Below are 23146 nucleotides of genomic sequence, written 5' to 3' on the forward strand. Positions count from 1 at the left end.
TTTTAAATTATTAACCATAATTTTTGAAAATTAAATTAATTAATTAATTAAATAAAAATACAAATATTTTAATTCTTATTTACTTTTTCTATTTATAATACTCTTCTTCTCAAAACTCTCCTATCCTTATCTCTTCTCGGTCTACCTTAACTTCTTTATCTTCTTTCCTTTCTTTTTCACATCTCACTTAGAGCTTCTCGCCAATTGGCATAGAAAGCTTTCTTGTGATTTTTCTTCCATCTTCTCAACTTTCATCCTCTCTTATTTACTCTTATCTATTATTTTCAAGGTATTTTTCCTCTACTTATATTATTTATTTTTATTTTTATTTTTTTTATCTTTTTCTTTCTTCTCTACTTCTGACTTTAAAGAGGAGCTTCTTGTCTATTGGCAGTCTCTTTCTTTTCCTTTTTTTTCTTGGCTTATTGTTTATGACCAAGAACAGGGATAAAGAACCCCTCTTGACTCCTGATCCTGAACATGAGAAGACTTTGAGGAGGCGTTTACAACTAGCTAAAGCACAATACTCCGGAAGAGACCTTTCAGAAAGTTTTGAATAAGAAACTGAGGATATGGCAAACCACAAGAGGAGCCCAGAAAGGTCCTTGGTGACTTCACCATGCCTACCTCTGACTTTTATGGCAGAAGCATTGTTGTACCTACCATTGGAGCTAACAATTTTGAGCTTAAGCCTCAGTTAGTCTCTCTTCTGCAGTAGAACTACAAATTTCATCGACTTCCACTGGAAGATCCTGATGCCAGGGCATCTTGGCCAGTTTCACTGACCTTTTCTTTACTGTTTTTAGGTTAGTTTCATGCATTTCCTTAGGAAATAAGCTAGTTTTGGGTAGATATTCACTTACACCTTGATTCAAGCATACATTGTGCATTTTACATTATTTCATGAGAATTTTGCATGAGTTTAGTGACAAATTGTATGTTGTATTACCCATGACTTGGACTAGAACTTTGATGCACTCTATTGCTTGATTTCAGGACCAAAGGAAGCAAGGAATGGGAGGTAACTTGCAAAGTTAATGAGAAAAGTGATTGCCAATAACGCTCTCGAAGCCATCATTGACCACGTTAAGAGTCACGTTAACTAAGTTAACGTGAACTCTAACGTGGAGAAGGGAAGTTGAGCCAACGTTAGTGACACATAACATTGTCACTAACGTTGGCAAATGCTCATAAGTGGCCACGTTAGAGTCCACGTTAACCTAGTTAACGTGGCCTCTAACGTTAAAAAGGGGAAGAAACGCCAACGTTAGTGACATTCAACATTGTCACTAACGTTGGCCTAAGGAGAAATATACCACGTTAACTCCCACGATAACTTGGTTAACGTGGGAGCTAACGTAAGAAGCAAGAGTGGTCGACAACGTTAGTGACACCCAACATTGTCACTAACGTTGGAAGCAACCACACAACCCCCCAAGGAGCCACGTTAACCTCCACGTTAACTTAGTTAACGTGGAAGCTAACGTTGATGAGTGAAAGAATGGCCAACGTTAGTGACACTCAACATTGTCACTAACGTTGGGGATGGCTAAGCATGGCCACGTTAGAAGCCACGTTAACCTAGTTAACGTGGACTCTAACATGAGACATAGGGGCACCTTGGAACGTTAGTGACAAAGTTGAGTGTCACTAACGTTCTCGAAGGATGGCAAGCCCACATTAAAGAGTCACGTTAACTAAGTTAACGTGAGCTCTAACGTGGGAAACAAAGGGGGCTTTTCAAAGTTATTGGGAATGTTAAGTCTCAATAACGTGTGCGAAGGACATAGAGGCAACGTTAGTGGCAATGTTTGTGCCACTAACGTTGAAGTTAACGTAGCTTTTACTTGGGAACGTTAGTAAGAAAGTTGATTGTCACTAACGTTCTCGAGCTCATATTTTCACTAAACGTTAACACCCCTAACGTCCTGAGCTAAAGTCTCTGCCCACTTCACACTTTCTCTCTGCAAGTAAAGCCAATACCAAATGAAGAAGAGAACTGCTTCAACCTCAAGATCCAAAGGCCCAAGACTTGAAGAGCTAACTAGAAGCTGAGAGAAGTAGTATATATAGGAGTAGCTTTGAATTGTTGAAGGAGTTCTGGAAGTTGGAAAAAGAGAACTACTCTCTATATTTTACCTTTTCTGCAATTTCTAGTTTTATGATGTATTCTCCATCTTTGTTTTCATTTTCTAGAGCTATGAACAACTAAACCCCTTTCATTGGGTTAGGGAGCTCTGTTGTAATTTGATGGATCAATACTAATTTTCATTATTCTTCTTCTATCTTTTCTCTTGATTTTACTTGAAAGCTTTCGATCTTCATCCAATTGAGTAGTTATCTTGGAAAAGAAGCTATTCAAACTTGGATCTCTTCTGAACCTTGAAAGAGGAATGAAGAGATCAAGCTAGAAATGCTTTCTCATGCTGGACCAAATTGGGTTTGGATGGGTATGTGACTATAACCCTCTCAATACTTGATTTGGGAAATGCATGTGGTATAATCAGTGACCATACTTCATCTCTTATCATGAGCAATTGACCAAGGAATTGGCTATTGATCAAGATTTGAGAGATTGAATTGCAAGAAATTGTAATTCAATCAATTCAGATTGCCAAGGAGATCAATGAGTGCATTGATTGAGGAAGAGATGAAAATGAACTTGATCTGGAGAATTGCAACATCTCCTAAGCCCAATGGACTCCCCATCTCTGATCTTACCCATTCTCTTTAATTTTTGCCATTTACTTTTATGAGCAAATCTCCCATTCCCATTTACAATTCTGTAATTTATTTTCAGTCATTTACTTCCAGTCCTTTAATTCTAGCATTTACTTTTCTGTTATTTACATTCCCGCCATTTTATTTTCTGCAACTCTCAACCCAAATTCTGGATTCGCTCAACTAGAACATTCTTCTAATTAAAGTTGCTTGATCAATCAATCCCTATGGGATTTGACCTCACTCTATTGTGAGTTTTTACTTGACGACAAATTCGGTACACTTGCCGAATGAAATTCGTTGAGAGACAGTTTCCACACGCATCAAGTTTATGGCGCCGTTGTCGGGGATTGATTGTGCAACAACAATGATCAAATTGGAAGATCACTAGATTGAGCATTTTTATTTTTTGAATTTCATTTTCTGTTTGAGTGATTTACTTTCTGTTTTAGCTAAACTTCTTTCCTTCCCCTTCTACTCTTTTGTTTTTCTTTGTTATTTTCAATTCTGTTTGCTAACCCACTAACTGTTTGATATATTGCATCACCCACAACTAACAGTAATTCTGACAAAAATACTTTATGCACCTATCTTTTCTTGCTTGCACTTGATGGTTGTATGACAGGGAGAAGAAGCGGGGCTTCAACTTCTTTCGATTCTGAACCTGAGAGGACCTTCCTTAGATTGAGGAGGGAAGCAAGAGGAAAGAAAGTGGTTGGTGTTGAGGAAGAAGAGGAATTCTTTGAACCAAACATGGAAGATAACATGGAAAACCATCATGAAGAAGAGGATCACAATCATGGGGGAGGAGGTGGAGCAAATCATGCTAGGGAGGACAGAAGAGTTTTGGGCTCTTACATCAATCCAAACCCAGGCAATTGTGGAAGTAGCATCCAAAAGCCAACAATCCATGCCAACAACTTTGAACTTAAACCACAGCTCATCACCCTTGTTCAGAACAACTGTTCGTTTGGAGGAGGTGTTCAAGAAGACCCCAATCAACATTTGACCACCTTCCTGAGAATATGCGATACAGTGAAGTCTAATGGTGTTCATCCTGATGCCTATAGACTGCTCTTATTTCCATTCTCACTCAGGGACAAGGCAGCCAAGTGGCTGGAATCTTTCCCAAGGGAAAGCTTGACAACTTGGGAAGACGTGGTAAACAAATTCTTAGCAAGATTTTACCCTCCTCAACGAATCAATAGGCTGAGAGCTGAGGTCCAAACTTTCAGGCAACAAGATGGTGAGACTCTATATGAAGCATGGGAGAGGTTTAAAGACCTCACAAGGAGGTGCCCACCAGATATGTTCAACGAATGGGTTCAGCTGCACATTTTCTATGAAGGGCTCTCTTATGAGTCAAAGAAAGCTGTAGACCATTCATCCAGAAGATCTTTGAACAAGAAGAAGACTATTGAGGAAGCCATAGATGTTATTGAAACAGTAGTAGAGAACGACTACTTCTATGCTTTCGAAAGAGGGAACACAAGATGAGTAATGGAGCTAAACAATATAGATGCTCTGTTGGCCCAAAACAAGCTCATTACCCAGCAGCTGGCTGACCTCACCAAGAAGATGGAGATGAACCAAGTAGCAGCAATCTCAACTTCATCAACAACCCAAGAAGGAGTGAATGAAGAAGCAGAGGGTAGTCAGGAGCAAGCCAACTACATTGGGAATTCACCAAGGAAAAACTATGATCCATACTCCAAGACCTACAACCCTGGATGGAGAAACCACCCAAACTTTGGGTGGGAAAGTGAGCAAGATCAAAACCAAGACCAGAGACGTTACAACTCTAACAATAATACAGCTCACCAGCAATTTACACAGAGGACATCTCAACACCCCCACAACAACACTTCTCCACACGCTTATCAAAACCAAAACAGCACATCTGCTCTGAATCACCCATCAATTGATGATAAGCTCTCTAAGATTGAAGCCTTACTTGAAGGAATATGCCAAGAGATTCAAGAAAATAAGGTGTTCAAAGAGGAGGTGCGAGCCAATATTAAAAACCAAGGAGAGACCATTAGGAAGCTGGAATTCCAGGTGGGATATTTAGCTGAGAAGATTTCCAAACCTACTGACAGCTTCCCAAGTGACACATAGAAAAACCCCAAAGGAGAAGCAAAGAAAGTAAGATGGGAAAATTGCAAAATGGTCACTACAAGTGATCAAGAGACTGAAGACAAGCAAGGCAAACTTTTTGAACAACCTGAAGACAACTCAACAAAGGAGGAGGATAGAGATCACCAAGAACCAGAAATCTCACAACAAGAGCTGCTGAAGCTCTATGCACCCTTCCCTCAACTGTTCAATGGTGTTGTGGGAAAGAGAATATACTCAAGGTTCCTAGACTTGTTTGCATCTCTGCATGTAAACATACCATTCATCAAGGCAATTCAACAAATGCCTGCATTCATCAAGTATATGAAAGAACTTCTTCCCAGGAAAAGCTCACTCAAGGGAGGCCAGACTATAGTGATGAACAAAGAATGTAGTGCCCTTATTCAACCTGAGTTGCCTACAAAAAAAAGAGACCCAGGGAGTTTTCACATCCCTTGTGCCATAGGTGAAACTATGTTCGATAGAGCACTATGTGATTTGGGGGCCAGCATCAACTTACTGCCCTTATCCCTGGTGAAGAGGCTGCAGATCAATGAGATAATGCCCACAGATGTAATCATTAGACTGGCTGACAAAACTCAAAAGCAAGCAATAGGAGTGGTGGAAAATGTGTTGCTAAAGGTTGGAAAATACTTCCTCCCAACAGACTTTGTCATCCTGGACATGGAAGAAAGGCACACTCACCCAATCATATTGGGAAGACCATTCCTAGCTACGGCCAGAGCACTTATTGATGTAGAGAAAGGGAAGCTAATATTGAGAATCCATGATGAACGACTCAGCTTCAATGTTTTCAAACTCTCACAAGAAACAGATCAAGAGGACAAGGAGACAAGCACTGGAGCACAGCCAGTTCATTCTGAGATCCCCTTAATTGATAAACAAGGAAAATAGCAATTGCCACAGCTCAAGGAAAAATTGGAGGAACCTAAACCTCTAGAGGCAGGTAAAGACAGCATCACAACTCCTTTAGAAAAAGAGGTCACCAAGGGGAAGGCAACCTCAAAAGAAATAAAGAAGATGGTACCAAGGAGGTGGAGGAACAAGAAAATCCCTACGGAAGACTTCTCTCCAGGGGATAGAGTTGTCTCAGCTTACTTCCCAGATATTCTCCCTAATCTCCCCACTGTACCATCTCAGTTACCTAAGGTCTTCACTATCAACAGAGTTCTTTCCCTGGAACATGTGGAGATCATTGATCCAACCAATGGATATAAGTCCACAGCAAGAGGGGAGGATTTTAAGCACTACCAACCACCCTGATGGAGGGAAAAACGTCAAGCTAATGACGCTAAAGAAGCGCTTCATGGGAGGCAACCCATGTTTTATATGTTTTTAAAATAATGAATAAATCAATGTTTATGAATTTCAACCCAAACTTGACAAACACTTGGTGAAATATTTATCATGCAGTATATAGTGAAGAACAAGTTTGGTGTTCAAAGCAAACCAAGATTGCATGCTAGTCTTGGGAGCTTTGAACAAAACTTTTCATCACATTGCTTCAAACTAAGTTTGGTGTCACCCCATGGTGCCACCAAAATGCATAAGGATACACAAGTAGTTAGTTAGTTGAAATTCATAAATAAACAAACTCTTTTTCTTCTCTTTATTATTCTAGCCGTAGAGTTTGATTTTTATGATATTAATTTCCTTATTTTAAATCCTTATAGGAAAAAGGAAAAGAGCATTGAAGGGGATTGGTTGGACAATTAAATAGGGGGAGATTCCGCCACTTAATGAAGAACACTACACACATGTCTCAAGAGGGAATGCATGGGGAAACGTTGCCATGCAACATTGGAGAAGGAAGACCCTTGAAGACTGAACCAATCACTCTCATTAAGTGATGATCCTTGTCCTTCCTTCATACAAAACCCCAACCGTCCATCAAGCAACAATCCTTGCAATCCACACCTTCCATCTACTCATGATCTCCCTATATAAGTGAACCTTAGTGCATGCTCATTCCTCACACTCAAATTCCCACTCCCTACACTTCATACTTTCGGCTTGCTCAAACCTTTTCATCATACTCTATCCTAGCCAACCTAATCCTCATCTATCTGTATTCTTCAAACCCCCCTTTTTCAAACAGCAACACAATTCATGGCATCATCAAGCTCAAAGAGGCAAAAGAGGAAGGAACCGATGGAGAGTGTTCCTTTCGATGAGAAGAGATTCAAAACTGCCTTTCATGAACGTGAATTCGAACGGATAAGGGCCAGAAAAATATTGCCAGAGTTAATCTTCCAAATCAATGCAAATGAGTCACCACAAATTTTGGAGAAAATCGAACAGAGGGGGTGGCAATTGCTCATAAGTCCAGAGGGGAAGATCAATGGAAACCTCATCAAAGAATTTTATGCAAATGTAGTAAGAGAAGATAAGACTAAGGCCCCAACTTTCAAAAGTTACGTGAGAGGAAAGGAGGTGGACTTTAGCCCAAATGCCATAACAAGAGCTCTTCACCTGAAATCACCTCATTTTGATGAGGCCAGTTATCAGGCAAGGATAAGTAGAAGCCCTGATAATGATGAGCTCTCAGAGATAGTGTCAGACATCTGTGTTATAGCAGCTGACTGGGAGAGGTACACAGATGGAAGACCCAAGTTCATCAAGAGGGGAGACCTGAGCCCTGAAGCCAAGGGGTGGTTTGAACTCGTAAGGAGGTCCATTCTACCAGCCGCAAATAATTCAGAGGTAAACATCAATCGAGCTACTATGGTGCATTGCTTAATACAGGGTGGGGAAATCAATGTGAATGAGCTCATCACCGAGGGGATTCATGATTCAACTGAAAAGGTTGATTCAGGTGCCAGGCTTTGGTACCCCAGCACCATTCTCCACTTATGCAACAAGGCCAAGGTAGTATTTGAGGACAGCAATCCATATTGGGTGAACCCAGGGAGACCAGTTACACTCGAGCGATTGGTTTATACTACACCTGCTCAGCAACAAAGAAGGCCACAAATAGGGAAACCAAAAGCAAAAGAAAGAGTTCACCAAGAGGAACCTCATCAGGAAAAATATCAACAAGGAGAGTATTGTGATCCAGCTAACTTGAACATGAGTCACCTTCTAAGAGCCATTGAGGATCTGGGGATGAGACATATAGAAGGACAAGAGCAAATACTGAACCTTCAAACCAACCGGCTGAGCCAACAGGAAGCATGTCAAAAACAACAAATGGAGCAGCAGCAGGAACACTACTCCCAGCTCACTCAAGCCATCAACCAAGTGAATGAGAGGCAAGAGCTTCAAGAGAAGCACTTGCAAGAACTCAACCAGCGGTAAATAGCCCAAATGAAAACTTTCAATGAGTTCAGTGTACTCAATGAAGGAAGGCAACTACATAGGGAGGAGTTCTATGTAAACACTCAAGCCAAGTTGAAATACATGACCAGTAATATGCATCAGCTACACTATGCCATCCCTACATATGATGAGGTCCAAAAAGAATTTGTAGAACAAGAAGAGAGGAAAGTGAAACAGCAAAAGGAGACACTCAAGAAGAAGATGGAAGATGGTGGTTTCTGGAAGAAGCTGCTTAGAAAAAGCAAGGGAAGTGAAAGTACAAGCACTCAAGAGAGATACAATGAGGACAAGCAAGGATGGGAGCATGGGCATCCACATGAATGACAGGTGGTGGAGTTCTTTTTTGTCCATGGTTTTCTATACTTTAAATAAGAAAGATCTTGTATGAAATAGAACATGCTTCCATGTTAGTTTGAACCTTTTTAAATTCTGTCTTTTAAGTTCTGAATAGGTCTCTGTGTGCTAGTCTTTATGTCACTGCATCCTTACTTTACTTACTTGTATGCTTGTTCCCTTTAAATCAAATGAAGAGAGAATGTTTATGTTTAAAAAGACCAGAGTAGAGTTCATACTATGGAGTACATTCATGAGTTTGTGGTATGATCATAAGTTAGCTAAGTTGGTTCAACCATAAGGTGGGATGACAACTATCTGGCCTGAATACTTTGCTTTGAATATACTCATGAGACTAAGTATATGACAGGATCCTAATAAGAGAAAGAGAAAAGAATAATGAAAGTGGAAAAACAAAAGAAAAAAGAGTAAGCAATAAGGCTAGGCACCAATGGTTCTGATCTTAAGATATGTGTCTGTGGTGTTCCTGTGTGAGGGATCTACTTGGATGAATAAGCTCTTAGGGGTGCTTTATCACTTGGTAACTTGGGTTAACTAATCCGGGATTATCAGCTGAAAGTCCATTATCAAGAGTAACCCTCACCACGGAGCATTTAGTAACCCAAAGAGGTGCTGGACACCAAGGTCTCAAGGAGGAAAATAAGTGAACTATATGCCTGTGGTGTGTATGTATGGGGGAGAGACTTGAGGGAGTAAGTCCTTAGGGGTGCTTCAACACCTAGCACCTTGAACCAACTGGTTCGGGAGTGTTGGCTGAAAGCTTATCTTAAAAAGTTGCCCCCCTTACAGAGCACTTAGCCTAAGAACACCAATAAGCTCTGAAATGACAATAAAGGGACCAATGAATAAAAGTCTCATGGGATGTAAGCAAGGTGAGTGTTTTAGGACATGATAAAGGTCTGAAAGCCAGTAAAGGAATGAACCTAAGTTGCTATGCATGAAACCACCATAAAATCAGTGATATGACTTCCACAATAATGACTCATTACTCTTGGCATTCCATTCATCATTCTCTTGTTCCAGTACTTGCTTAGGGACAAGCAAGCTTTAAGTTTGGTGTTGTGATGCCAGGGCATCTTGGCCAGTTTCACTGACCTTTTCTTTACTATTTTTAGGTTAGTTTCATGCATTTCCTTAGGAAATAAGCTAGTTTTGGGTAGATATTCACTTACACCTTGATTCAAGCATACATTGTGCATTTTACATTATTTCATGAGAATTTTGCATGAGTTTAGTGACAAATTGTATGTTGCATTACCCATGACTTGGACTAGAACTTTGATGCACTCTATTGCTTGATTTCAGGACCAAAGGAAGCAAGGAATGGGAGGTAACTTGCAAAGTTAATGAGAAAAGTGATTGCCAATAACGCTCTCGAAGCCATCATTGACCACGTTAAGAGTCACGTTAACTAAGTTAACGTGAACTCTAACGTGGAGAAGGGAAGTTGAGCCAACGTTAGTGACACATAACATTGTCACTAACGTTGGCAAATGCTCATAAGTGGCCACGTTAGAGTCCACGTTAACCTAGTTAACGTGGCCTCTAACGTTAAAAAGGGGAAGAAACGCCAACGTTAGTGACATTCAACATTGTCACTAACGTTGGCCTAAGGAGAAATATACCACGTTAACTCCCACGATAACTTGGTTAACGTGGGAGCTAACGTAAGAAGCAAGAGTGGTTGACAACGTTAGTGACACCCAACATTGTCACTAACGTTGGAAGCAACCACACAACCCCCCAAGGAGCCACGTTAACCTCCACGTTAACTTAGTTAACGTTGATGAGTGAAAGAATGGCCAACGTTAGTGACACTCAACATTGTCACTAACGTTGGGGATGGCTAAGCATGGCCACGTTAGAAGCCACGTTAACCTAGTTAACGTGGACTCTAACGTGAGACATAGGGGCACCTTGGAACGTTAGTGACAAAGTTGAGTGTCACTAACGTTCTCGAAGGATGGCAAGCCCACGTTAAAGAGTCACGTTAACTAAGTTAACGTGAGCTCTAACGTGGGAAACAAAGGGGGCTTTTCAAAGTTATTGGGAATGTTAAGTCTCAATAACGTGTGCGAAGGACATAGAGGCAACGTTAGTGGCAATGTTTGTGCCACTAACATTGAAGTTAACGTAGCTTTTACTTGGGAACGTTAGTAAGAAAGTTGATTGTCACTAACGTTCTCGAGCTCATATTTTCACTAAACGTTAACACCCCTAACGTCCTGAGCTAAAGTCTCTGCCCACTTCACACTTTCTCTCTGCAAGTAAAGCCAAGCCCAAATGAAGAAGAGAACTGCTTCAACCTCAAGATCCAAAGGCCCAAGACTTGAAGAGCTAACTAGAAGCTGAGAGAATTAGTATATATAGGAGTAGCTTTGAATTGTTGAAGGAGTTCTGGAAGTTGGAAAAAGAGAACTACTCTCTGTATTTTACCTTTTCTGCAATTTCTAGTTTTATGATGTATTCTCCATCTTTGTTTTCATTTTCTAGAGCTATGAACAACTAAACCCCTTTCATTGGGTTAGGGAGCTCTGTTGTAATTTGATGGATCAATACTAATTTTCATTATTCTTCTTCTATCTTTTCTCTTGATTTTACTTGAAAGCTTTCGATCTTCATCCAATTGAGTAGTTATCTTGGAAAAGAAGCTATTCAAACTTGGATCTCTTCTGAACCTTGAAAGAGGAATGAAGAGATCAAGCTAGAAATGCTTTCTCATGCTGGACCAAATTGGGTTTGGATGGGTATGTGACTATAAACCTCTCAATACTTGATTTGGGAAATGCATGTGGTATAATCAGTGACCATACTTCATCTCTTATCATGAGCAATTGACCAAGGAATTGGCTATTGATCAAGATTTAAGAGATTGAATTGCAAGAAATTGTAATTCAATCAATTCAGATTGCCAAGGAGATCAATGAGTGCATTGATTGAGGAAGAGATGAAAATGAACTTGATCTGGAGAATTGCAACATCTCCTAAGCCCAATGGACTCCTCATCTCTGATCTTACCCATTCTCTTTAATTTCTGCCATTTACTTTTATGAGCAAATCCCTCATTCCCATTTACAATTCTGCAATTTATTTTCAGTCATTTACTTCCAGTCCTTTAATTTTAGCATTTACTTTTCTGTTATTTACATTCCCGCCATTTTATTTTCTGCAACTCTCAACCCAAATTCTGGATTCGCTCAACTAGAACATTCTTCTAATTAAAGTTGCTTGATCAATCAATCCCTGTGGGATTCGACCTCACTCTATTGTGAGTTTTTACTTGACGACAAATTCGGTACACTTGCCGAAGGAAATTTGTTGAGAGACAGTTTTCACACACATCAGATCCACATCAGTTCTTAGCAGAATTCTTACAGATCTGTGATACTGTAAAGACTAATGGAGCTGATCCTGAAGTCTATAAGTTGATGATTTTTCCCTTTGCTTTAAGAGATAGAGCTAAGTTTTGGTTGGATGCCCATTCAAGAGAGAGTCTTGACTCTTGGGAAAAGCTAGTTAATGCTTTTGTAGCTGGTGCACGAAATTGTGATGTCCAGGCTCAAACAATCCCTGGCAACGTGAGCAACTTGGTACACGTAATCGTGATTACACTTTAATTATGTAAAATTCATGGCTCCTTCTTTCCCTGGCAATGGCGCCAAGAACATGGTGCCAATACCATGGTTCCCAACTTCGATACAACTAACCAGCAAGTGCACTGGGTCGTCCAAGTAATACCTTACGTGAGTAAGGGTCGAATCCCACGGAGATTGTTGGTATGAAGCAAGCTATGGTCACCTTGCAAATCTCAGTTAGGCAGATATAAATTGATAATGGTGTTTTCAAATAATAAATAATAGAATAGGGATAGAGGTACTTATGTAAATCATTGGTAGAAATTTCAGATAAGCGAATGGAGATGCTTTTCGTTCCTCTGAACCTCTGCTTTCCTGCTATCTTCATCCAATCAGTCTTACTCCTTTCCATGGCTGGCTTTATGTGATACATCACCACTGTCAATGGCTACTTTCGGTCATCTCTCGGGAAAATGATCCAATGCCCTGCACGGCACGGCTAATCGTCTGGAGGCATCACCCTTGTCAATGGCTTCATCTTATCCTCTCAGTGAATAATATGCTCACGCACCCTGTCACAGCATGGCTATTCATCTGTCGGTTCTCGATCATGCTGGAATAGTATTTACTATCCTTTTGCGTTTGTCACTAACGCCCTGCAATCGCGAGTTTGGAGCTCGTCACAGTCATTCATTCATTGAATCCTACTCGGAATACCACAGACAAGGTTTAGACTTTTCGGATTCTCTTGAATGCCGCCATCATTCTAGCGTACGCCACGAAGATTCTGATTAAGAGATCTAAGAGATATTCATTCTAGCTTATTTCATGTAGAACGGAAGTGTTTGTCAGGCACGTGTTCATAGGGGAGAATGGTGATGAGCGTCACACATAATCATCACCTTCATCACGTTCTTGGGTACGAATGGATATCTTAGAATCGAAATAAGATGAATTGAATAGAAAACAGTAGTACTTTGCATTAATCCTTGAGGAACAGCAGAGCTCCACACCTTAATCTATGGAGTGTAGAAACTCTACCGTTGAAAATACATAAGTGAAAGGTCCAGGCATGGCTGAGATGGCCAGCCCCCTAAAACGTGATCAATAGTCTCCTAAGATGAATAATGGATTAAAACTGAGACCAAAGATGCCTAATACAATAGTAAAAGGTCCTATTTATAATAAACTAGTCACTAGGGTTTACATGAGTAAGTAATTGATGCATAAATCCACTTCCGGGGCCCACTTGGTGTGTGTTTGGGCTGAGCTTGAGTGTTGCACGTGCAGAGGCCATTTGTGGAGTTGAACGCCAAGTTTTGATCCATTTCTGGCGTTCAACTCTGGTTTTGGATCCTTTTCTGGCGCTGGACGCCAGATTTGGGTAGAAAGCTGGCGTTGAACGCCAGTTTACGTCGTTTATTCTTGGCCAAAGTATGGACTATTATATATTGCTGGAAAGCCCTGGATGTCTAATTTCCAACGCAATTGGAAGCGCGCCATTTCGAGTTCTGTAGCTCCAGAAAATCCATTTTGAGTGCAGGGAGGTCAGAATCCAACAGCATCAGCAGTCCTTCTTCAACCTCTGAATCTGATTTCTGCTCAAGTCCCTCAATTTCAGCCAGAAAATACCTGAAATCACAGAAAAATACACAAACTCATAGTAAAGTCCAGAAATATGAATTTAACATAAAAACTAATGAAAACATCCCTAAAAGTAACTAGATCCTACTAAAAACATACTAAAAACATTGTCAAAAAGCGTATAAATTATCCGCTCATCACAACACCAAACTTAAATTGTTGCTTGTCCCCAAGCAACTGAAAATCAAATAGGATAAAAAGAAGAGAATATACTATAAATTCTAAACTATCAATGAAACAGAGCTTCAATCATATGAGCGGGACTTATAGCTTTTTGCCTCTTGAATAGTTTTGGCATCTCACTTTATCCATTGAGGTTCAGAATGATTGGCATCTATAGGAACTTCAGATTTCGAATAGTGTTATTGATTCTCCTAGTTCAGTATGATGATTCTTGAACACAGCTTTTTCATGAGTCTTGGCCGTGGCCCTAAGCACTTTGTTTTCCAGTATTACCACCGGATACATAAATGCCACAGACACATAATTGGGTGAACCTTTTCAGATTGTGACTCAGCTTTGCTAAAGTCCCCAATTAGAGGTGTCCAGGGTTCTTAAGCACACTCTTTTTTTTTTTTGCTTTGGACCTTGACTTTAACCGCTCAGTCTCAAGTTTTCACTTGACACCTACACGCCACAAGCACATGGTTAGGGACAGCTTGGTTTAGCCGCTTAGACCAGGATTTTATTCCTTTAGGCCCTCCTATCCACTGATGCTCAAAGCCTTGGGATCCTTTTTATTTGCCCTTGCCTTTTGGTTTTAAGGGTTATTGGCTTTTTGCTCTTGCCTCTTGGTTTTAAGAGCTTTTGGCTTTTTCTGCTTGCTTTTTCTTTTTCTTTCTAATTTTTTTTCGCCTACTTTTTTTTTTCTGCAAGCTTTGTTCTTTGCTGCTTTTTCTTGCTTCAAGAATCATTTTTATGATTTTTCAGATTATCAAATAACATGTCTCCTAGTCATCATTCTTTCAAGAGCCAACATATTTAACATTCTTAAACAACAACTTCAAAAGACATATGCACTGTTCAAGCATACATTCAGAAAACAAGAAGCATTGTCACCACATCAATATAATTAAGCTAAGTTCAAGGATAAATTCGAAACTCATGTACTTCTTGTTCTTTTGAATTAAAACATTTTTCATTTAAGAGAGGTGATGGATTCATAGGACATTTATAACTTTAAGACAAAGTTACTAACTACTAATGATCATGTAATGAAGACACAAACATGGATAAGCACATAACATATAAAACGAAAAAAATAGAGAAAGTAAGAACAAGGAATGAGTTCACCTTAGTGATGTCCTTGAGCTCTTCTATGTCTCTTCCTTGTCTTTGCTGCTCCTCCTTCATTGCTTTTAGATCTTCTCTGATTTTATGAAGGATGATGGAGTGCTCTTGATGTTCCACCCTTAGTTGCTTCCAATAATTGTGTGGAAGAAAATGTATCCCCTGAGGTATCTCAGGGATCTCTTGATTTGCAGTCAAATGTTCTACCACTGAGCTATAGACCCTTAATGGAAGCTTTTGTCTTCCCTTTCCTCTTTCTAGAGGCTTCTCTGGCCTTAGGTGCCATCAATGGTTATGGAAAAAACAAAAAAGCTATGCTTTTTACCACACCAAACTTAGAATGTTGCTCGCCCTCGAGCAAAAGAAGAAGGAATAGAAGAAGAAGAAGATATGGAGGAAATGGAGGGATGTGTGTATGGATGTGAGTGGTGGATGGAAAACAGAAGGGATGGTCATGAATGAAGAGATAGAGGGTGAGGTGGGTGGGGATCCTGTGAGATTCACAGATCCTGAGATGATCCTGTGGGGTCCACAGATCTTGAGGTGTCAAGGCATTCACATCCCTGCACCAATTTAGGCATGCAAAATGCCCTTGCACATAACTCTGGGCATTCAGCGCCAGGTTGGTGCCCATTTTGGGCGTTCAACGCCCATTTGTTGCCATTTCTGGTGTTGAACGCCAGAACCATGCTTGTTCTGGGCGTTCAGTGCCAGGATGCTGCCCATTTTGGGCGTTCAGCGCCAGAACCATGCTCTGTTCTGGCGTTGAACGCCAGGCAGATGCTCCTCCAGGGTGTGATTTTTCTTCTGCTGTTTTTGACTCCGTTTTCAATTTTTATATTTATTTTGTGACTCCACATGATCATGAACCTAAGAAAACATGAAAAACAAGAATAATAGAGTTAGATAAATAAACATTGGGTTGCCTCCCAACAAGCGCTTCTTTAATGTCAATAGCTTGACAGTGGGCTCTCATGGAACCTTACAGATGTTCAGAGCATTGTTGAAACTCTCCAACACCAAACTTAGAGTTTGGATATGGGAGTTCAACACCAAACTTAGAGTTTGGTTGTGGCCTCCCAATACCAAACTTAGAGTTTGACTGTGGGGGCTTGGGTTGACTCTGTCTTGAGAGAAGCTTTTCATGCTTCCTCTCCATGGTTGCAGAGGGAGATCCTTGAGTTTTAAACACAAGGGAGTCCTCATTCCATTGAAGGACTAGTTCACCTCTGTCAACATCAATCACAGCTCTTGCTGTGGCCAGGAAAGGTCTTCCTAGGATGATGGATTCATCCTCTTCCTTTCCAGTATCCAGGACTATGAAATCAGCAGGGATGTAAAGGCCTTCAACCTTTACTAACACGTCCTCTACTTGTCCATAAGCCTGTTTTCTTGAACTGTCTGCCATCTCTAATGAGATTTTAGTAGCTTGCACCCCATAGATTTCCAGTTTCTCTATTACAGAGAGGGGCATGAGGTTTATTCCTGAACCAAGGTCACATAGAGCCTTAAAGATCATGGTGCCTATAGTACAGGGTATTATGAACTTTCCAGGATCCTGTCTCTTCTGAGGCAATGTCAGTTGATCCAGATCACTTAGTTCATTGATGAACAAGGGAGGTTCAACTTCCCAAGTATCAATGCCAAATAATTTGGCATTCAGCTTCATGATTGCACCAAGAAACTTGGCAGTTTGCTCTTCTGTAACATCCTCATTCTCTTCAGAAGAGGAATATTCATCAGAGCTCATGAAGGGCATAAGGAGGTTCAATGGAATCTCTATGGTCTCTAGATGAGCCTCAGAGTCCTTTGGTTCCTCAGAGGGAAGCTCCTTATTGATCACTGGACGTCCCAGGAGGTCTTCCTCTTTGGGATTCACGTCTTCCACTCCCTTATTGGGTTCGGCCATGGTGCTTATGTCAATGGCCTTGCATTCTCCTTTTGGATTCTCTTCTGTATTGCTTGGGAGAGTACTAGGAGGGATTTCAGTGATCCTTTTACTCAGCTGGCCCACTTGTACTTCCAAATTTCTAATGGAAGACCTTGTTTCATTCATGAAGCTTACAGTGGCCTTGGACAGATCAGAGACTAAGTTTGCTAAATTAGAAGTATTTTGTTCAGAGTTCTCTGTCTGTTGCTGAGTTGATGATGGAAAAGGCTTGCTATTGCTAAACCTGTTTCTTCCACCATTATTAAAGCCTTGTGGAGGCTTTTGATCCTTCCATGAGAAATTTGGATGATTTCTCCATGATGAGTTATAGGTGTTTCCATAAGGTTCACCTAAGTAATTCACCTCTGCTATTGCAGGGTTCTCAGGATCATAAGCTTCTTCTTCATAAGAAGCCTCTTGAGTACTGTTAGATGCAGCTTGCATTCCATGCAGACTCTGAGAGATCATATTGACTTGCTGAGTCAATATTTTATTCCGAGCCAATATGGCATTCAGAGTATCAACTTCAAGAACTCCCTTCTTCATAGGCGTCCCATTACTCACAAGATTCCTTTCAGAAGTGTACATGAACTGGTTATTAGCAACCATGTTAATGTGTTCTTGAGCTTCTGCAGGCGTTTTCTTTAGGTGAATGGATCCACCTGCAGAAGTGTCCAGTGACATCTTTGATAGCTCAGATAAACCATCATAGAATATATCCAGGATGGTCCATTCTGAAAGCATGTCAGAAGGACACTTTTTGGTCAACTGTTTGTATCTTTCCCAAGCTTCATAGAGGGATTCACCTTTTTTCTGTCTGAAGGTTTGAACATCAACTCTAAGCTTGCTCAGCTTTTGAGGAGGAAAGTACTTGGCTAAGAAAGCCGTGACCAGGTTATCCTAAGAGTTCAGGCTGTCTTTGGGTTGAGAATCCAACCATAATATAGCTCTGTCTCTTACAGCAAAAGGGAAAAGCATGAGCCTGTAGACTTCAGGATCTACTCTATTAGTCTTAACAGTATCACATATCTGCAAGAATTCAGTTAAGAACTGAAAAGGATCTTCAGATGGAAGTCCATGAAACTTGCAGTTCTGCTGCATCAGAGAAACTAATTGAGGTTTCAGCTCAAAGTTGTTTGCTCCAATGGCAGGAATGGAGATGCTTCTTCCATGTAAATTGGAATTAGGTGCAGTAAAGTCACCAAGCATCTTCCTTACATTATTATTATTTTCGGCTGCCATCTCCTTTTTCTGTTCAAAAATTTCTGAAAGGTTATTTCTGGATTGTTGTAATTTAGCTTCTCTTAATTTTCTCTTCAGAGTCCTTTCAGGTTCTGGATCCGCTTCCACAAGAATGTTCTTATCCTTGCTCCTGCTCATATGACAAAGAAGAAGGCACAGAAAAATAATAATAATAATATAGATCCTTTATACCACAGTATAGGGATCCCTGTGTGAGTAGAGGAAGAGGGGGAGACAAAGAATGTAATATAATGGAAGAAACACAACTGTGAGGATGGCAGAGATGTGAGATGAGATGTTAGGATATGAATGAATAAATAGAATAAGATGGGGGAGAAGGAATTTTCGAAAATAATGTTTGATAAAGAGTTAGTGATTTTTGAAAATAGTTTTTGAAAAATGTTAGTATATTTCGAAAATTTTTAAAATCAAAAATAAAAATAAAAATAATTAGTTAATTAAAAAAAATTTTTGAAAAAGAGGGAAGATATTTTTGAAAATTAGAGAGAGAGAGTTAGTTAGGTAGTTTTGAAAAAGTTAAGAAACAAACAAAAAGTTAGTTAGTTAGTTGAAACAAATTTTGAAAAGATAAGAAGTTAGGAAGTTAGAAAAGATATTTTGAAATCAAATTTTTGAAAAAGATAAGATAAGAAGATATTTTGAAAAGATATGATAGGAATTAGTTTTGAAAAATATTTGATTTTTAAAATCTCAATTAATGACTTGATTCATAAGAAATCACAAGATATGATTCTAGAACTCAAAGTTTGAATCTTTCTTAACAAGCAAGTAACAAACTTGAAATTTTTGAATCAAAACATTAATTGTTATTGTTATTTTCGAAAATTTGGTATAAAAATAAGAAAAATATTTTTGAAAAATATTTTTGGAATTTTCGAAAATAACCAAAAATTTTGAAAAAGATTTGATTTTTGAAAAAAAAGATTTTGAAAAAGATAAGATTTTCAAATTGAAAATTTGATTTGACTCATGAGAAACAATTAGATTTTAAAATTTTTTGAAAAAGTCAATTCAAATTTTCGAATTTGATGAGAGAAAAAGGGAAAGATATTTTTTTTTATTTTTGAATTTTTATGATGCAAGAGAAAAACACTAAAAAGATGCAATGCATGAAATTTTTAGATCAAAACATGTGATGCATGCAAGAATGCTATGAATGTCAAGATGAACACCAAGAACACTATGAATGTCAAGATGAACATCATAGACACAATTTTGAAAAATTTTTTAATGCAAAGAAAACATGCAAGACACCAAACTTAGAATTCTTTAATGCTTAGACACTAAGAATTCAAGAATGCATATGAAAAACAAGAAAAGACACAAAACAAAAAATCATCAAGATCAAACAAGAAGACTTACCAAGAACAACTTGAAGATCATGAAGAACACTATGAATGAATGATATTTTTCGAAAAATGCAAGATGCATATGCAATTGACACCAAACTTATAACATGACTCAAGACTCAAACAAGAAACATGAAATATTTTTTATTTTTATGATTTTCTAAAATTTTTTTGTATTTTTTCAAAAATTATTTGAAAAACAAAAATAAGGATTCCAAAATTTTTAATATGAATTCCAGGAATCTTATGCTCTAAAGCTCCAATCAAAGGGTCAGGCTTGGCTTAATAGCCAGCCAAGCTTTAGTATTTAACTCAGACATGACACGCCTGACATTCCTTACATTCAACAGCCAATTGGCTAAGAAAGATAAAGAAGCTCTTCTCTTGAGTATAAGAATTGAGACATGGCTTTACAGCCAACCAGGCTTCAACATGCTTCATGAAACACTAGAATTCATTCTTAAAAATTCTGAAGCCATAGAATAATTTATTTTTGAAAACATTTTTTTTTTCAAAAACGGATGAGAAATTTTTGAAAGATTTTTGAAAAATTTTTGAAAATAAAATAAAAAGAAAATTACCTAATCTGAGCAACAAGATGAACCGTCAGTTGTCCAAACTCAAACAATCCCCGGCAACGGCGCCAAAAACTTGGTGCAGGAAATTGTGATGTCCAGGCTCAAACAATCCCTGGCAACGTGAGCAACTTGGTACGCGTAATCGTGATTACACTTTAATTATGTAAAATTCATGGCTCCTTCTTTCCCTGGCAATGGCGCCAAGAACATGGTGCCAATACCATGGTTCACAACTTCGATACAACTAACCAGCAAGTGCACTGGGTCGTCCAAGTAATACCTTACGTGAGTAAGGGTCGAATCCCACGGAGATTGTTGGTATGAAGCAAGCTATGGTCACCTTGCAAATCTCAGTTAGGCATATATAAATTGATAATGGTGTTTTCGAATAATAAATAATAGAATAGGGATAGAGGTACTTATGTAAATCATTGGTAAAAATTTCAGATAAGCGAATGGAGATGCTTTTCGTTCCTCTGAACCTCTGCTTTCCTGCTATCTTCATCCAATCAGTCTTACTCCTTTCCATGGCTAGCTTTATGTGATACATCACCACTGTCAATGGCTACTTTCGGTCATCTCTCAGGAAAATGATCCAATGCCCTGTCACGGCACGGCTAATCGTCTGGAGGCATCACCCTTGTCAATGGCTTCATCTTATCCTCTCAGTGAATAATATGCTCACGCACCCTGTCACAGCACGGCTATTCATCTGTCGGTTCTCGATCATGCTGGAATAGGATTTACTATCCTTTTGCGTCTGTCACTAACGCCCTGCAATCGCGAGTTTGGAGCTCGTCACAGTCATTCATTCATTGAATCCTACTCGGAATACCACAGACAAGGTTTAGACTTTTTGGATTCTCTTGAATGCCGCCATCATTCTAGCGTACGCCACGAAGATTCTGATTAAGAGATCTAAGAGATATTCATTCTAGCTTATTTCATGTAGAACGGAAGTGTTTGTCAGGCACGTGTTCATAGGGGAGAATGGTGATGAGCGTCACACATAATCATCACCTTCATCACGTTCTTGGGTACGAATGGATATCTTAGAAGCGAAATAAGATGAATTGAATAGAAAATAGTAGTACTTTGCATTAATCCTTGAGGAACAGCAGAGCTCCACACCTTAATCTATGGAGTGTAGAAACTCTACCGTTGAAAATACATAAGTGAAAGGTCCAGGCATGGCCGAGATGGCCAGCCCCCTAAAATGTGATCAATAGTCTCCTAAGATGAATAATGGATTAAAACTGAGACCAAAGATGCCTAATACAATAGTAAAAGGTCCTATTTATAATAAACTAGTCACTAGGGTTTACATGAGTAAGTAATTGATGCATAAATCCACTTTCGGGGCCCACTTGGTGTGTGTTTGGGCTGAGCTTGAGTGTTGCACGTGCAGAGGCCATTTGTGGAGTTGAACGCCAGGTTTTGATCCATTTCTGGCGTTCAACTCTGGTTTTGGATCCTTCTCTGGCGCTGGACGCCAGATTTGGGTAGAAAGCTGGAGTTGAACGCCAGTTTACGTCATTTATTCTTGGCCAAAGTATGAACTATTATATATTGTTGGAAAGCCCTGGATGTCTACTTTCCAACGCAATTAGAAGCGCGCCATTTCAAGTTCTGTAGCTCCATAAAATCCATTTTGAGTGCAGGGAGGTCAGAATCCAACAGCATCAGCAGTCCTTCTTCAACCTCTGAATCTGATTTCTGCTCAAGTCCCTCAATTTCAGCCAGAAAATACCTGAAATCACAGAAAAATACACAAACTCATAGTAAAGTCCAGAAATGTTAATTTAACATAAAAACTAATGAAAACATCCCTAAAAGTAACTAGATCCTACTAAAAACATACTAAAAATATTGTCAAAAAGCGTATAAATTATCCGCTCATCAGTAGCTAAGTTCTTTCCTCCTCAAAGGATGATCAAGATTAGAGTGGAAGTTTAAACCTTCAGACAAAGACAAGGTGAATCTCTCTATGAAGCTTGGAAAAGATACAAGCAACTGATCAGGAGATGTCCTCCTAACATGCTCTCAGAGTGGTCCCTCATAGGCGTGTTCTATGATGGCTTGTCTGAGATATCCAAGATTTCCTTGGATAGCTCTGCAGGTGGATCCCTCCACTTGAAGAAAACACCTATAGAAGATAGAGAACTTATTGAGATGGATGCAAATAACCAATTCATGTACACCTCTGAGAGGAATCCTATAAATCATGAAACCTCTCAGAAGAAAGGAGTTCATGAAGTTGAGACTCTGAATGTCATCTTGGCTCAGAATAAGATCCTGACCCAAAAGGTCAACATGATCTCTCAACATCTCACTGGGATGCAAACCACACCTGGCAGTAATCAGGAAGCTTTTCTTGTAGAAGAAGCTTATGATCCTGATCAACCCACCATAGAGGAGGTGAATTAGATGGGAGAAGCCTATGGAAACACCTACAACCTTTCATGGAGGAATCATCCTAACCTCTCATGGAAGGATCAATAGAAACCTCAACAAGGTTTCAATCAAGGTGGTAGGAACCAGAATAGGTTCAATAATAGACCACCATTCCCATCTTCTCAAGGGAATATGGAGACTTCTAAGTAGAACTTTTCTGACTTAGCCATTCTAGTCTCCAGCCTCACTAAGACCACCCACAGTTTCATTAATGAAACGAAGTCTTCCATTAGAAACTTGGAGGTACAAGTTGGTCAACTGAGCAAGAGGATCCCTGAGATCCCTCCTAACACTCTTCCCAGTAATACTGAGGTTAATCCCAGAGAAGAGTGCAAGGCCATAACCATGGAGGCAGAGGCTGAATTGGAGGAGATTGGGAAGGCATTGAATGCCAGTGAAGAAGCCTTCACTGGGCATTCAACGCCCACCAGCCCAGGGAAGCTGGCATCGAACGCCAGCAAGGACATCCCTACTGGACGTTCAACACCCAGAATGCTAGAGGGACTGGCGTTTAATGCCAGCCAGGGTGGACAG

At 39.6% G+C, this 23146-nt stretch overlaps 2 non-coding genes across 2 annotated transcripts; one reads left to right on the top strand and one right to left on the bottom strand.

Annotated features, from left to right (window-relative positions):
* Positions 1-3927: 3927 nt before the first annotated feature.
* On the bottom strand, positions 3928-4034 carry LOC112752798 (small nucleolar RNA R71). Its single transcript, XR_003177213.1, has one exon. It is a non-coding gene; the product is annotated as a small nucleolar RNA R71 (small nucleolar RNA).
* Positions 4035-17706: 13672 nt separating this feature from the next.
* Positions 17707-17814, top strand: LOC112752596 (small nucleolar RNA R71). Its single transcript, XR_003177025.1, has one exon. It is a non-coding gene; the product is annotated as a small nucleolar RNA R71 (small nucleolar RNA).
* The last annotated feature ends 5332 nt before the right edge of the window (positions 17815-23146 follow it).

Source organism: Arachis hypogaea, chromosome 15, assembly GCF_003086295.3.
Source record: "Arachis hypogaea cultivar Tifrunner chromosome 15, arahy.Tifrunner.gnm2.J5K5, whole genome shotgun sequence".
Classification (NCBI taxonomy): Eukaryota; Viridiplantae; Streptophyta; class Magnoliopsida; order Fabales; family Fabaceae; genus Arachis; species Arachis hypogaea.